This window comes from Leopardus geoffroyi, chromosome C3, assembly GCF_018350155.1.
Source record: "Leopardus geoffroyi isolate Oge1 chromosome C3, O.geoffroyi_Oge1_pat1.0, whole genome shotgun sequence".
NCBI classification, from domain to species: domain Eukaryota; kingdom Metazoa; phylum Chordata; class Mammalia; order Carnivora; family Felidae; genus Leopardus; species Leopardus geoffroyi.
The window spans coordinates 35856669-35860798 of NC_059338.1; the positions used below are offsets into that span (position 1 = coordinate 35856669).

The 4130-nt window shown below is 54.3% G+C and overlaps 1 long non-coding RNA gene across 2 annotated transcripts; it reads left to right on the forward strand.

Annotated features, from left to right (window-relative positions):
- Positions 1-555: 555 nt before the first annotated feature.
- LOC123584816 lies at positions 556-3862 on the forward strand. Of its 2 annotated transcripts, XR_006705692.1 has the most exons (3): positions 556-826; positions 1740-1965; positions 3565-3862. It is a non-coding gene; the product is annotated as an uncharacterized LOC123584816 (long non-coding RNA). The 2 variants fall into 2 exon arrangements; XR_006705691.1 differs by having other exon boundaries at positions 1740-3862.
- Positions 3863-4130: the final 268 nt, after the last annotated feature.

A 4130-nucleotide genomic window follows, 5' to 3' on the forward strand; every position in this document is an offset into this window, starting at 1 on the left:
ACAAAAGAGCAGCAAACTCACTCTGTGCCAAATGCCGGGAAAACCCACTGGTTGGGCCTCTGCTCCTACCCTTGGGCCCCTTTCTACGACTGTCCCTTGAAGGGCTGTCGGCCCTCTGCTGCATTCCGGAAGTGCAGGGCTAGGAAGCTGGTCATGGCTAAAAGCTCAAAGACCACCTATTGCCACTGCGCACTCGCATGGGTGTGTAAGCACGGGAGAGCCACAGGGCCTCTACTCGCCCAGATAAGATCTGCGCCTTCCCCTTGTCCTTCCCCAAGTCTTTGGGAGACCAGAGCCTTCGGGGCCAGTGCTCAGATAACCTGCAGTGTCCCTCCAGTGACAAGAGACCTCACCTCCCTTTTCTGGTGTTTACAGAACAATAAGAAAGCAAGGTTAGCGTGCAGAAGGGCCTGGCCAGCCCTGCCCCGCCCTGGGGGGGGGGGTGCGGGTTCTGAGGGGCGGAGCCAGTTGTCCAAGCCCTCCCTCCATTGGTCGGGCCTAGCAGGTAACCCGAAGCGGCGCCAAGAGGTGCATAAATAAAGAGTGAACCTAGTACCACCTCCTTGGAAGGGGCTGAGTCCTTCTTCACGTTTGCCTTGGAAAAAACCAGTTTCTCTCTCCTCTATTGTCTGTTACCTGCTTCTCAAAGTTCAACTGAGCCCCTCCGTAGTCCCAACCCTCTCTTCCAGCCACCTGGGCTCTCTCTGCTCCGGCTCCACTTTTCTCTGCTTCCATATGTTTTTTTTTTCTTAAAGGGAGAAGGACTCTTCGGGACTGGCCCTCCCGCCTCCCTCAGGAACAGGCCTGCGGGACTGGACGCGACACAGTAAGTGTTTCCTCCTTCTTAGTCCCTGTCCTCCAACCTTAAGAGTGAAAGAGCTCTCCGGGTCTCGGAACTCCTATTCTTCCTCTCATACACATGGGTCCTTAGCCATCTCTTTGTTCCGAATCATCTTATGAGAAATCTATTATTTCGCATCAAGCTCAAAGTAGGCCCTGATAGCTGAAGGTACAGACGTTCACGCTGACAGGTGAGTCTGAAATCTGCGATTTGGGGTGCTTTGGAAAACCAGAGCTGAGTGCCTGTACCTGGAAAATCATTGGACAGTAAGAGTAGAGCATGGGCTGTGGAAAAAAGCCAAACTCACTGGAAGTTGATTATCAACGTCTTCCCAAGCTAAAATTGGGGGACTTGCTTCGATGTAGCCAAATCCCCAGCCAGTTCTATGTTTGGGGGATGATTGCCAGTGATCTCAGGCAATCAATGTCATCGATAATGGGAATCGGGGTGGTAAGGTGGGTGCTAAGCAGTTAAGCACCAAGATACAGTTCTGTCTGGTTTTGAGATTTATCCAACTAGAGGAATGGGGGAGAGGGGGCTGGCTTTTCAGGGCTGGGCTGGAGGGTATAACGGCTATAAAAAGAAATTCAGGACCTGGTTCCATTGGTTCTCATGTCCACGTTGGTTTCATTAGGAAGCCAGCTGGGGCACAGTCCTGAGGGCCACTGGGGAGCAGGTGAGCAGTCACTGGATGAACTTACTCAAGCCGAACACATGCATGATTTGCTTCTCTGACCCAGCCCCTCACTGCGGGTGGCCAAGCAGAAAGCACTGGGGCGTCAAGGTGACAAAGGCATGGTGGGCAGAGAATCTTGAACTCTGGGTGTGGGGTCCAGAGTGAGGTCAAGCTCCTGATACAGGTTCTGGCTCATCTTTTCTTGTCTCTGCCTTGTCGCAGGTCTGTAGGGCAAGGGTGGATGATAAGAGAAGGGCCTACCTTTTCTGGACTGTCTAATGTCAACGCCACCTCCCATGTGCATGGCCTTTCGCGGTCAAAGTGCTTTTACAGACACTGTTGTCTCCGGAGTATGTACCCTCGAGGCTCAAAACCCCCCACGAGGGTGAGGCTGTGCACATTCCAACAGAGGACTTGAAGAATCTGGTGGACCATACACGTTGGGAGGGTAAGAGTGGCATGACGAGGGTCTGAAGGGAGACAAATGGACCCCTTTGCTTTCCGAGTTGGACTGAAATCCAAAGAGAAAGCAGAGAACCCTCTCATCCCGCTGCCTTCTGCCATCATTTATCAGAGTCAGCCAGGCTGGTCTCTTTCTTCCCTTGACCGTGAAATGGGCCACGGGCAGTGCGGGAGGATTACAAAGTCTAGCTAATTCACAATTGTCTCTCACGATCGAGAATTGTGAGTATTTGTGAAGAAGGCTGAGTGGGAGAGAATGGGCCAGGCTTCTTCTTGTCGGCACCCAGATCCCTGCCCCCAGCATCCCCTGTATTCACCCTGACCAAGGAAAGCCAGGCCCTTCCTCAGCGACAGAAGGAACACCCAAGCCCTTGTTTAAGAAGAGCCTTTTTTTAGAGGCCCTACACCCAGGAGGCTGGATCTTGGGGGAGGAGCCACATTTTAAGCTAGTGTCTCCCTATATCGGGTCGGAACAAGCCCCAGGAAGAAAGTATTCCAAACAACAGGGTGGATCTGCCCAAACTCACCCAGTCTGCATGTTGGTGCTGAGAACAGCCTTTTATGGGGCTTGCGCTGAGCCACAGGCATGCCTGAACACCGCGAGGAAGAGGCCGGAACAGCAACTAAACAGCAATTGTTGGATGGGCATTGCTTTTAAGAGGACGGAAAGCCTCAGATAGGCTCCAGCCTCCCTGTTTGGTTCAGCCCCTGAAAGCCAGGGCTACCTCCTCTCTCCCCACATCCCCCATCGCCATGCCCAAAGATTTTATACTTGTTTCCAAGCAGATCTGGCAAAGGATGCGAGGTCGCTGGAAAGCAGACATCCTAGATATGTGGGTAGGGGTGAGACCAAAGAGTCTCACCCTCCTCTGCCCACCCCTGCCCTCAGGAGTGGGCCTGGCTCCAACCCCGGCCTTCTGGTGTTTCCACAGCCCCCCACCCACCTCCTCCTGGTTTCACACTGGCAAACGGGCCCACAAAGTACTGTTCCTGCTCTTTGAATGGTGCATTCCGGAAAGAAGTGCCCTTCCCCTGCATTCCATCACCTTGGGAAGCACGCTCATTATAGATGGATTTTCCCTAGCAGTTTCAGAGCCCCTGCCTCCCCCAGCCAGGACCGACCACATTGAGCTCAGTCATGGCACAGGCAGGGGGCCCCAGACAAAGGGAGCAGACAACCAGCAGCCCAACTAGGGATCTACAGAGAAGGTTCTCCAGGGACTTGTCTGGGATGACTGCTTTGAGGGCAAGAGGCAGCAAGAGCCCCCCAGCCCAGCAGCCCCAGCCCTATGGCTCAGGACTGTCTGCCTGGGCTGCAGGCAGGCACGGGAGTGTCTCGGTGAGCTGGCTCCTGCGGCCACCCAGCTGCACAGGACCCTGGGGAGGGCTGTGAGTACACACACAGGTCCTCCACGGCTCCCGAGACCGTGTGTCAAAGATCCCTCGGGCCTTTAGCCAAGGCAATAGCCCTACACACAGAGGCCAGGGTGGCCACGCGGCCCACCCTCTGGGAAAAAGAGCCCCAGACATTCCATGTGTTTCTCTTGTCCTTCATTCCACCGGAGTCTGTCTCGTACCCAACCAGATTTCAGTGGAGTGAAGTTCAGGAGGCGTGGAGCAGACACCGCGGCGACAGCGGCCGCAGCAGCAGAGAGGAGCTCCGACTTAGGCAAAGAAAGGCCCAGAGAGGGATGTGAGTGGTGCAGGAGACATCTGGAGCGCATCTCCTCCTGCAGAAGGGGGTGGGGTGGGGGGCGCGATGGGCAGATTGCAAAAAACATCACAGATGGGAGCCGCTTATTCCTCCTTGTCTAAAATTGATGCTTTGGAAATGTGTGTTTTCTGTAACTTACAAAGATTAAAAGTTGCCTGCCTGCTGGAAAGCCTGCCTCTGTGATTCATGCTGTGGGGTGCCGACTCCCCCGGCCTTCTAAGTCACCTCCTCTTTGGGCTAGAATGGAGACAGGAGCTTGAACAATGGCCACAGGCTCCTCTCTCCGGGGTGCCCCAGGCTGTTGGCCTGAACTCTGTTTGCAAGCTGCTAGGAGCCCTGCTACCCTCAGTCTCCCCACGGTGCCAGCAGGACCTGCAGAACGGGGTAAAAAACTCGATTAAGATTTGTTTAAACCCATTTATATTGTAATAAAATAA